The following is a 12,308-nucleotide window of genomic DNA, read 5'->3' as shown; positions in this document are numbered from 1 at the left end:
TTGCATTACAGTGCTCCACTACTTCAATGGCTCTAGAACCTCTTTAATGTAGGTACCCTACTGGTAGAGATCATAACCATATACGCCTTTTCAGTCGAAACCACAAATGGGATCTACTCAATGGTCTCCTTTATAGGACAGTAGTATCTGGCACTACGTCAATCTGTTACTCTCAGCTTTGCTATACGGCTTGGCCCACCTCCCTTTCTGGTCATACATGCTTTTGATATCTTCTCTGCTACTTTCTGTACATGGCTAGCAATAGGGAACGACTCACCACATATGTACTGTGAGAAGATACTATTCAGTCATTCCTAGCTCTTGGACATTTAGGTGTTTTCCCTATTGGGTTTTTTTTGGTAATGACAAAATAATGCTGCCATAAATATCTTTGAAAAGATAACTTCTCCTCATCTTAATTTTTTCCATAACCACAATTTTGGGGGCAAATTTCAATATAAGAATTATTAGGATTATTTTTAAAACCCTCCTATGCCATCAAACTGTTCTCCTAAAAGATTTTTTTTAAAACCAATGTGCAATTCCACCCGAAATGTAGGTGGTCACTCACAATCCTATCCGTATTGAATTGCCACTGTTATTTTTTGCCAATTTGGTGTGAAAATTACTATAATTTATGTTTTTATTAGTAGAGATGAATATTTTCTATTTTTTAAATGTGCCTTTAGAAATAATTTTATATTCTTGACCCTTTTATTCACTGGAGACAGAAAACCCTTGAATATTTGCATCATGACATTCTTTATGAATAATATGTTTTTAAATGGTGTTTTGCCTCCATTGAGTTCTCAAAATTCACTTCATAGGAAAAATTAAAATTCAAAAATCCAAACATCATACTATATATTTTCAAGTTGAGTTTCACTCTTTTAATTTCCTTTGAATTGCTTTCAAGTTCTATTTTTATGACACATCAGAGTGCTATGATTCTCAAGGGAAGAGTGACTGGTCCAGCAGGACCTGCCCTCTTTCAATGCTAACTAAGTCCAGGCCTAAGGGAGAAGCAGGCATCTCTGATAATTGGTCTAAATAATTTGAAGATGAATGAGTCTCTCTTGCAAATATATCCTTTACCATCAGAATGGTCACAACATTCCTTACACCCTCTTTATATATGATTTTACTGATTTTATCAAATTTTTTTCAATTTTCAAATTTTATCAAAATTTTACTGATTTTATCAAATGTAAATACACTATAACATATGTTCCTAAAAATAATACAGTATGTTTAAATCTGGGGAGTAAACCATTTTCGAATTTGTGCAAGTGGGCCTTTTCTCATAGATGACATTTTTTGCTCACTTCTGAAAACATTTTGCCCTAGCACAATTTATAAAAATTGTTTCCACTAATCAGCCTATTTGCTATTTCCAAAAGTCTTTGAACATACATCAATTCTTCTGTAGCAACTGCAACAAAGGGCAAAATAAATGCTTTCAACTGAAGTGGATTGGTGAGCTGTTAGATTGTAGCAAATAAAGTGGGTGTTTCTCCCTAATCCTTCTCCTACTCCCCCAAAATCCAGGACATCTGTTCCTTTCTCTACCCCCAAGATACATATAGTAGCTGTTGTTGTATTAAATCTTTCCACATTTCAATTTAAGGACATATAAAGATGTCCCTTAAATCTTCATACTCAACAGAACAGGAGAGGAGATTGCATTAGGAAGCAACCATCATCTTATTCATCAGGACAAAAAGTGCCCACAAGCATACAATACCCCAAAATACAGCACATATGCTGACACACAAAAGTCCTTCAGTTATTTTTTGAATTGAGTTTCAGAAATTCACAAACCAAAAAGGGGGCCAATAGTTTCAATTTTTCTCCTTTAAGGGAATTCTTTTAAAAGGGGCATTCTGAAAATGAAACCAGATCTCAAACAGTTAGTGTAGGTCATAATGCTCAGTACCAATTTTATTGTTTCTAATCACAGCATAAGGATATGTTTTGGGTCTAAGAATTCAGGTTAGATTGGCTAACACTAATTATCCTTATTCAATTAGAAACATAATTATTTATTTATATTAATTTTGTGATCTTTCAAGAGAAAATTGTTGAGTTTTAGAGCAAGCATTTAAAAAATAAAGGAGACCTGATTTACTCAGTTGTTTAAATATTAAATAGCTTGGTACTGGGCAACGATAAATATTTTAAAAGGTTAAAATGAAAGGAAGGGTGGGCTCTTAGAGCAAAGGATGTGTTAATTTACCGAGATGCTTATTGACTTTTATTGAGTCAGTTGGTAACAATGTCAAGTAGGGTCTGGAATTTCACTGAACTGCTTTGTCAAACTGTACTCGATTAGAGAAGTTGAGGATTATAAAACTGGATTGGTCCTTTCAGAGATCATCTACCCCTCTGGGGTGCATGGGGTATTGAGGGAGGATTAGCACGAGAGCCTATTCCAGGACTGCTCATCCAAGTTTGGTGTCTACACCTTCCACCCAACTCTCACTTGTGTCTCCAAGAAGGTATAGCATGTACATCATCCACACCCTGGTAAATCTGTCTTGGCAGACGGGCTAAACCAGGTGGAGGCCTCAAACCTGTAGGTGAGTTACTGGGGAATTTTGTAGGGGGTTTAGACAAACCCCTCCCCCACACACAACAGACAGCTCAGAGCTTAGTCAGATACTGAAGATGCCAAGGCCATCTACTTTATCCTGGTCCATCACCAGTCAGCCTGACTTTTGTCTTGCCACTGGACTTGGATGACTCTGGAAAAGCTGACGACTTTGCACAACTCTACCTCACTTAAATCCAATTCATGTGCAAGTCAAGACATCACCCAGTGATGTCATTGGTCCTCTGCAAAAAGACAAAGGAAGAACAACAGTCCTCTGGCTACAGATAGGTGAAATGTTCAAACAATTGATGCAATTGTTGCTTGTCATGAACCTACTATGTGGCAACCCAGATGTGCTTGGCCCTGGAGGAGGTACAAAGATTTTTTTTTTTTAAAATCAACCAAAGGATATTTACCCTCTGGGAGTTTATAATGCAGTGCTATTCAGGACAGATGGTCTCCTTTTCAATATTTGCAGGGACAGAAACACTCAGGGACTGGGACCTTAATTTTAATCCCATTCAACAAACTAAAATTCAACAACAAGCTATTAAATATCTACTGTGTGCAAGGCATTGAGCACATGAACAAAAAAAAGCTGCTGGAATCCTGAATTTCAATGGGAACTGATAGAACAGTATGTCAAAATTCAAGCTTGAAGAAGAAAGGCTTCACCCATCTTTCCAAGGATCCTATCAAGCAGGGATGAAATTTCTGACTCAACGTTAGACTTTCAACGAAGCACCCTTTATTCCTGGGAATTTGTCCAATCTTACCAAGGTGGATGTCTGGTCCATCAGTATCTAAAGACTGAATCTCAAATACGATTTCCTCAGCACCAGTTAAGGAAAAGCTGCCTGCCTAGAACAAGTTAGCTGGATAGCCCAGCGGATCCTCTCTGTCACCAATATATCATCACAAAAGCAACCAAAGTGAAAGAAAGGATGTGACATAACAACTCACCTGACAAACTGCTCACACTTATATGGTATTTGAAGATTTGCAAAACATTTTCATGCTGTTTTCAACCCAGAAAAGAGGCCAAGAGAAATCAAAGTACTGACGGGAAAAAAGGAATTATCTTCTCTGGGCCTGAACTCACGGCTTCTTGACTACATACAACTCAGATGTAAGTAGCAACTGAATCAAGCCCATCTCACAAATTGGAGTCAGAAAGTGAGGTCCTTCGCCTCCTGCTTTAAGTAAAGAAAGTCACCCCAACCTCCCAAGTCCATAGATTTCATTCCTTTGTTTTCAAACAGAGAAAGAAAAAGGGACCAAACCAGGACAGGAGACAAAACTAAGAAGAGGCAAGCCTTGGCCATCCCAGAAGTCAGGCCTCACTGGAGGGGATGCCATGGCTACAGCTAGTTCAATCTCAGCTTTATCTAAACTTTCTTCCTCAAATTCCATATTTGAATTGTGGGTGGAGCTCATTCTAGTAGTCTGTGTGTGCCTCAGTTTCACTGGCTGGCTCATCTCGCTGCATCTATCTCTGCTGGAGCTCAGATGAAGTCATTAAAGGGAGCCGTGCTCGTCGAAGACGCCGTAGAAATGCCGGTTATCATTTGATGTGTCTGATCTGTCTCCCTTACCTTACAAAGCTTTGGGCAAACACCAAGGCCCTTCTAATTTGGAGTGTCTCTGGCCTCTCCGTTTTGGGGGCTGAAAAGAAAATGGAACGTAAAGTGCTTTGGAATCCTGGAGGCGCTGTCTAAATGTCAGTAAGAGGCGGCGCGGGTAGTGCAGAGAGAAGCCAGGAGGGCCCTGGGTTCAAGAGCTCCCCTCCTCGCACCCCCACCCCCTCCTGCTCTCTAAGCCCATCGCTGACCTGCCGGCGCAGGTGCTGACCTGCCCTGGTGGAGAGCGCTCCCCCCCCCAGCTACCTCTGCCAATGGGATGACAGGTCTCTGCGGCCCGTCCCCCTCAACGTCGGTTATTATGCGGGGTGTCCCCCGCTCTAAGCAGACCATTACGTAAAGCGCTCTGCAGAGCTGCGCGCGGGGGGAGCCAGTCACGGTCAGTCAAGAGAATGGCCGGGGGAGGGGGGAAGAGGGGGGGAGCCTCTGCGGGCCCCAGACCTCAAAGCTGCGGCTGCCACGGCTCGGGCCCAGCTCCCGGGCCCGAGGGCTGAGGGCGGGACTGGGAGGGACCGCGGAGGGCCGGCTTCCATTCGGTGACGCGCTGCCCGGGAAGCGCGTCGAGCCGGGGTGACGGCAGCTCCCTTTAGGCCCCGGCCACACGCATGCGCCGTCGCCGCCTCCTCCCCCTCCCTCTTCGGCCGGTCTGGGGCGGCGGCGGCGCGGTGACGTCAGGGCGCTGGGGCAGCTCCTGTGACAGACCGAGCCGGAGCGGCGGGGCGGGGGTGGTGGCGGCGGCGGCAGCGGCGATAGTAGAACCGAGGAGGTGGGAGGGGAAAAGAAAGCGAACAGGCCGACGAACGAACGGACGAACCGAAGGAAGGCAAAAAGGCCAAAAGGAGGGAGGAGCGCGCGCGAGCGACAGAGCCGGACCCGAGCGAGAGCCAAGGCCGCGAGCGCCGGCCGGACTGCGGCGCGAGCCCCCGAACGGCTGAGGAGCCGCGCGCGCGCCCGCCCGCTCCCCTCCCCCCCACGCCCGCCAGCCCGCGCCGGGCCCGGGCCCTGCGCGCCAGTCCCCCCTCCTCCTCCCCCCCCTCCCTTCCCTCCTCCCTCCCTCCCTCCTCCCTTCCCTTCCCTCCTCCCTCCCCTCCTCCCCTCCCCCGCCGGTGGATGGGAGTGAAGGACGGAAGAGGCCACACCGAGGCGGAGACTACGGCGGCGGCGGCGGGCTCTCGGGTAAGGCGGCGGCCGGGGCCTGCCCTCGGGCTGGCTTCTTTCTCCCCCTCCCCTTCCCCCTCGGGCGGCGCCGGCGCAGGCTGCGGCCCGGCCTGGGGCTCCGCGGGCGATGTGGCTGCGCCGGTCCCCTCCCTTCTCCTCCACCTCCTCCTCCTCCTCCTCCTCCTTCTCCTCTTCTTCCTCCTCCTCCTCCCCCCCAGCCTCCCTCCCTGCCCCCTCCCTCCCGCTCCCCTCCCCCCCGCCGCCTCCTCCTCCTTCTTCTCTCCTCGCTCTCAAAATGGCGGCCGCGGCGGCCGTTGGGTGAGAGACCCGGGAGGGGCGGGAGGGGGCGGCCCGGGCCTGGGGCTGGGGGGGGGCACGGAGGTTACGGCCCTGCCCGCGCCTCGGAGGGAAGGGGGAGGAAAAGAAAAGATGTGTGTGGTTCCCCCCCCCGGTGACTTTGCAGGAAGACTGAGGGGAGGGGGAGGAAGAGGAGGGAGGCTCGGGGAACAGGTTTCTTGTCCCCGGGGCCCGGAGGGGAGAGGTTCGCCCCGACCTCCCGACCCGACCCGAGCGGCTGGGGAGCGAGGGAGCCCCCGGCCCCGCGCTGCCGCGGCGCTCCAGGTCTCTCTGGGCGTCCGGATGGCCGCCACCCCGGGCGCAGGGCCGGCCTCCCCGCCCCCCCAGCCGGGAGGGGGGGATCCGAAAGCCCCCCCCATCCCTAGCGGCAGCAGCCTGCGACCAGATGGGGTGAGGTGCAGCTTCTTGTACATGATGGGGCCCCCTCCCTGGAACTGGGGGGGCTTAAATGGTGGTAGTCCTCCGGTTCGGGGTCCTCTGCCATTTTCCCACCCTACCCATTTGGGGACATAAAGCGTCTCTCTCTCTCTCTCTCTCTCCCTCTCTCTGTTATTATTCCCAGCCCGACCCCCCATTCCCCGCCCCCGGCCCTCTCAGGTGAGAAAATGGCTCTAAGGGCGGGTGGTCAAATTGTTATAGGGACTAGAAGAGCATCCCTGAAAACTGAAGACCGTCAGGGAGAGAGGTGGTTGTCCGTTTCTGCGGGTGGAGGCGTCAGAAGGTGTCTTTGCTTTATTTATTAGCTACTCGGTCATTCCTTAGTGACTTGGCAAGAAACTCATTGGGAGAAGGGTAGGAAATTTTCCTTTGGAGTTGGGGGGTGGGCAGCCAGCTTGGAATCCTTGGTAGGGTAAGAAATTTGTGCTTTTGGGGAGAGGGGCCTGGTTTGTGTTTTCTTGTTTAAAGAGGGGAGATGTAAATACCAAGAGTTTCTCCTTTATTTTAAAGAGGTGAAAAGGAGAGAATGAAGATGTTTTTGTAATTTTGATCTTTATGTACATAAAAGTAGATCTCTGGTATCGGAATGATGTAAAGATTAAGTGTAAAATTACTGCAGGTTTTTTTTTATTATTATATTCTTGTTTGGGGGTGGGGTTGTTTTGTGCATTTCCTTTTTGAGTCTAGGGCGGAGGAGACAGTACTTGGGCCTTTGATACCAATAATAATGTCATCCCTCTCCTTTTGCTATGGTAGCGTTTGGGTAAAATTTTTCTACTGCAGCAGGGCTTGGTTGTTGCAGGTCAAATCCTTTATCAAGAGAACAACCCTTTTTGGTTGCAGTAGGGAATGAAATAAGGTTGATTCCGCATTGAGAGCTTTCTTTGACCTTTTATTTTAACCAATCTTTGTGGCTGAAGCATACTGATTAGGTTTTTAATCTTTAATGGGTGATATTATTTCACAAAATAGGGGACATGTAAATCTCAGTTATTGAATCTGTGTATTTGGATTGGTTAATTTATAAAAAGGATCCTTCAATGTTTAGGATATCAAAGAAGGGGAGAATAAGTAGCCTACTAAAAATTGACCTGAAGCTAAGTGTGATGTAAAATAAAAAAGGAAGATTATTTTGAAAAATTCTTCAAATAAATGCTTGAATAGCAGAGTTCTAATTTCTGTACATCCTTCGTTTTTTAAATCCTCCTCCCCTTGGAAGAAAAAAAAACTGGATAATATTTGCGGATGCTGCGTACAACCTTTGAGAAGACTGGGTGGAGTAAGGAAGCTGGGAAATGGCTAGATTGCCCTTTCATTGCATTTTTCTCTTGTTTTTTGTTGGGCTGTTTTAATACTAATTGCAGCAATAATTGTATTTCTATATAGTAAACCTAATAGCAAAAGGGACTTTGTTAAATAATCTGATGCTCTTGGTTTCCATCTTTTTTGTGGAGTCCAGGGAGAAGTGATCAGTCACTATTCTAAAGCAGGCACTTACTGCTTGGTTATATATTTTATATATAGATGTGTTCTTTTTTTATTGTTTTATTCAGATGCCTATGAATGTATCTCTGCTAGAAATAATAATATAGAAAAATATTGATGGCCAGACATATTGTTAAAACCCAAGGTGAATGCCACAGTTTTTTTTTTTTTTACTGTGGTTCAGTATAAACTGGCATTTACCTACATTTGTTTGTGATGTATTTTCCTGAGTGAGCATTAAAACCACAACATAAAGTATAAAATAGGCGTTGTAAAAGCTAGTTAGCATTAACCTTTTCTCTATGCTGCCCCCAGAAGGGCAATTTTTTTGTAAAGGTACCACCATAAAAGGGAGTAGGTGACTTAAATATCTTGAATCAAAGAACTATATAAAATGAAATCTTAAAAGGAGTTCGAGATTCGAGTTCTAAGAGTGATTTCTGGTGACCACTAATTTATGTGGTATGTAGTTGACTAATTTAGTTCTCTTCTCATGTTTTATGTAGATGTAATTAGGAAAAAGACAAGAGGAAAGGAGAATTTCCTTAAAAGAATATATTGTGTGAATAAAGTTAGGAATTGAAGATAACATTAAAAACCTTTCATACCCCAAGCTAAGACATTAGTAATGTTCCCTAATAATGATCTTGTTCAGTAGATTTGGGGGTGGGGTGGGGAGAGGACTGATTTTGAGATTTAGGTTGCTTTGGCTTTTGGGTAAGATGCCTATTGGTTACCAAATGTTATGTTTCTAATATACGAGAATTTGAGCTTTGTATGATCTTTGTCTTGATTTCTAGTTTTTTTTGGTGGTTGTTGTTTGTTTTTTTTTTTTAAAGTACACGGTGGCCTAATGGAAAGATCATACCTGAGTGAACTTCAGTTATTCACCTCTAACTCTCTATTTCCTATTTTGTCAAATGAAGGGGCTCGATGAAATAATCTTTAAGGTGCCGTCCACTTCTAAAAATTACATTCTTCTGTGAGGTCAATTTTTAGAAGTCTTTTTAGTTAATAAAATTCAGCATAAGATTGGAAAGATCCTCTGTCTGATAGTTATTTTTGATAAGGTATTTTTGAATAAATGTTCTAGGATAGAGAGTTGGAGAAATTTCAGAGGGGAAAATATTTAATACCACAGTTTTCTTTTTTCTCTTATTAAAGGGTTTAAATTCCATACATTAGCTTTAAAAGCAGGATCCAAATGAATCTTCAGAGTAATATACTAAACAATAGATGAGTGATATAAATAACTTTAATTACCTTATGTTTTTTTTTTTACTTCTAAGTTTATCATCCGGAAGGCAGGATTTCTTGACCTGGAATTTAAAAAAAAAAACTTTACTACATACTATGTAGTCAGATTGGTGGCACTTTGGGTAGAGCGCCAAGCCTGGAGTCAGGAAGACCTGAATTCAAATCCAGCCTTAGATACTTAATAGCTGTGTGATCCTGGGCAAGTCACTTAACTCTTTTTGCCTCGTTTTCCTCATCTGTCAAATGAACTGGAGAAAGAAATGTTAAACCACTCCAGCATCTTTGCCAAGAAAACCCCAAGTGGGGTCATAAAGATTTGGACACTACTGAAACCACTCAGTGACAAATATAGCCAGATCATGGTTTGATCAGATATATGCATCATTGAATCATAAGAGTCCAGTCAATATTTGGATGAAGGACTCCTAAGGAAAACCTAGATGTCAGAGACTCCGTTTTGATACTGTTCTCCTTGGGTTCCCAAGGAGTGACTCATACTGTGTTGCCAGTGGGACTTGGTGCTGTTAGTTGGCTGAAAACCAATGACCATGGGTCTGCTTGGTTCCAAAGATCTTTGTACTTGTCCGAGTATAGCATTTTCCCCTATATTCTAGAAGGGCTACACTGATAGAAAATCTGCTAGTTACTTTTTCTTCACCAGCTCAAACAGTATAATGTCTTCACCTAAGAAATTCGTTATTTGTTGTGCTTAAGTTATGCTTAATATGTGTTTTCATGTATGTTTGAAGAGAAGCAAAGATTTGATCAGTCTTCTGAAAAAGCTTAGTTCAAGGATGAACTGTCATTGAAAGTTAAGATTACAGAACTACACTTTTGGCATGACCCTTAAACTAGTCACTTGAATTGAACCTTAGTTTACAACTTCTTCAAATATATAATATTTACTTTTCCCTTCCACAGTTAAAAAACTTAATATTTGTGAAATACCTTGCAATCCTAGGATAAAGCCATCACAAGTAACTATTATTTTGATTTACAGTTTTCTTTTTTAAAGATGCTGGCTTTTGGCACAAGCTTAACCTGCCTGGTTAAAATTATCTATGTATCTCTCTAAAATACCTGCCAATTTTTAGTGAGGTGTGTAATCCCTTAAAGTTTCTACTACTATTACACATTTCCTTAGCACCTTATGTTTTCAAAGTACTTTTATTATCATTTGTTCTCCCAAGTACTCTTTGAGGTAGGTTATTTATTTATTTTAACCTATGAGAGCTGAGATATAGGGAAGTCCCTTCACCATGGTCATATGGCGGGTTAGTAGGGGAGAAAGGGTAACCATAGGCCTTAAAGTCAGTAGTGTATTGCTTAGCTACTGGGACTTTTTAAAATGCTTTGTTATATATGGTCCAGCACATTCTTTTTCCTTTTTTTCAAAATTGCATCATATAGGTTGAGAGCTGGAAGGAACCTTTGCTTTCATGTTCTCTGCTACCTAGGCTGTCTTTCTAGGGCTAGCTAGCTTAGATCTTACCCTTTATGAAGCCTTACTTAATTACTATAGTTCTCATTGTTCTCATTTTCCCCCCAAATCGCGTAGCACTTAACTGTATCACTCCTCTTGCTATTCATATGCTGTCTTATTTGTTACATTTTTTTGTTTATAATAAAGTTGCTTGAGGGCAGGAAGTTTTGTATCCCTTAAAGTGCTGAGCAGAGGTCAGCAGAAGGTCATCAGTCAATACTTATTAAACAAGATGAAGGAAAAATTACCCATTCTTATTTTAGAGTTCTTTACAATAATCAACTTTCAGTGTATTTTAGTAACATTGCAAGTAATGGGAGGGTATACTTCCCCTGGAAAAGTTGTGCCACAGGGAACAGGATCACAGCTATGGGTGAAGTGATAACAAACCCTATATCAACTGTGTTATGAGAAACACAGACTCAGCTGGGTAAATTATCCAAATATGGTTTCACTTCTCAACCCCTTACATTCTGGCTTTACAGCGTGGCTACTCACTTCTTAATTGCTAAACCCAGTAGCTTTTATTCTCATTCCTCATCTTTCTCTACCAAATTTAATGCTCTTGACTACTCCCTCCTTGGGTTTTGGTGACACTATTTTTCTCTTCTGGTTCTATCCATTCCTAGTCTCCTTTGATGGGTCAGTTTTCTGCGCCCCAACCTGGCATCATGCATATACCCCAAGATTTTATCCTGGGCCCACTTCTCTATGTATACTCCCTTGGTGACCTCAACAGCTCCCATAAGTTCCATTACCCTACCTTTGGAGATCACTTCTAAATCTATAGTCCAGCCCTCAGCTGTCTTTTGAGCTTCCAGTCTGCACTACCTTTTGTAGTCTGGGGTCACCTTTGATTCTTCCCCCTTCTCTCATCTTCTGTATCTCAACAGTTGCCAAGTCATGATAGTTCTATTTCCTGAACCTTTCTTATGTCTGTCCCCTTCTTGCTACATACATAGCTAGTGTCCTAGTTCAGCCTTTCATCAGCTTTTGCCTAGACTGCTGCAGTAGCTTGCCTTCAGTCTTTTCCCTACTCCAATGTCTCATTCACAGGGCTGTCAAATTGATATTCCTAAAGCACAGGTCTGATTAGGTCTGCTCAGAAAGTTCCAGAGGTTTCCTATTGCTTTTTTTTAAATCTAATTTTATTTTAGGTTACATTTTAAATTCTGAACTGTCTCCCTTCTTCCCGACCCTGTGCTAGAGAAGGCTACCATTTGACACAGATTTACAAATAATGTAAAACCATACTATACATACTTACATTTATCAGTTCTTTCCCTGTAAGTGGATAGCATCTTTCTTGTAGGTCCTTTGCAGTTAATTTGCATATTTACAATACTCTGAATAACTTGGTCTTATACAATTATTCTTTGAAGAATATGCTGTTACTGTATACAGCATTCTCGTGGTTCTGCTCACTTTTCACTACTTCATGCAAATCTTCCCGAGTTTTTCTAAAATCCAGTTCGTCATTTCTTACAGCACAGTAATATTCCATCACCCATTGCTTTAAGAATAAAATTAAAATTCCTTTTTTTTAAATCTCTCCACAATCTTGACTCCATCCCACCTCCAACTATTTTCACAAACTGATTTCACACTTCTCTCTAACCCACTTTGCATTTCATTGAAGCTTGGATGTTCCCTTGACTTGACGTTTCTTGCCTGTGAGCTTTTACATGGACTTGCCTGCCATGCCTGGAATGCACTCTCTCCTCATCTTTACCTCTTAGAATCCCTGGACTCAGTCAAGGCTTAGCTGTTCTATGGGAAACCTTTTCTGATTCTCCTAATCGTTAGTGCTGTCCATCTTCAGGTAGTTATATCCCAGGGAAATGTAAGCTCTTTGAGGGCACAGACTGTTAGTCTTTTCTTCTTTCTTCCTTCTTTC

General features: G+C 43.2%; 1 protein-coding gene across 3 annotated transcripts in view; it reads left to right on the top strand.

Moving 5' to 3' along the window:
* Positions 1-5,285: 5,285 nt before the first annotated feature.
* PAFAH1B1 (platelet activating factor acetylhydrolase 1b regulatory subunit 1) overlaps positions 5,286-12,308 on the top strand; it is a 71,344-nt gene continuing 64,321 nt past the window's right edge. For 2 of the 3 annotated variants that reach the window (XM_027861603.1, XM_027861605.1), the window contains exon 1: positions 5,286-5,409. The gene's annotated coding sequence lies outside the window, so the exon portion shown is untranslated. Of the gene's footprint in view, positions 5,410-5,653; positions 5,710-12,308 lie in introns of those variants that run through there. The other variant, XM_027861607.1, reaches the window with a different exon arrangement.

The sequence above is a fragment of the Vombatus ursinus genome, unplaced genomic scaffold, assembly GCF_900497805.2.
Source record: "Vombatus ursinus unplaced genomic scaffold, bare-nosed wombat genome assembly UNPS02014768.1, whole genome shotgun sequence".
In the NCBI taxonomy this organism is placed as follows: Eukaryota; Metazoa; Chordata; class Mammalia; order Diprotodontia; family Vombatidae; genus Vombatus; species Vombatus ursinus.
The sequence above is the reverse complement of the archived record's forward strand: the minus strand, read 5'-3'. Positions and strand labels throughout refer to the sequence as shown.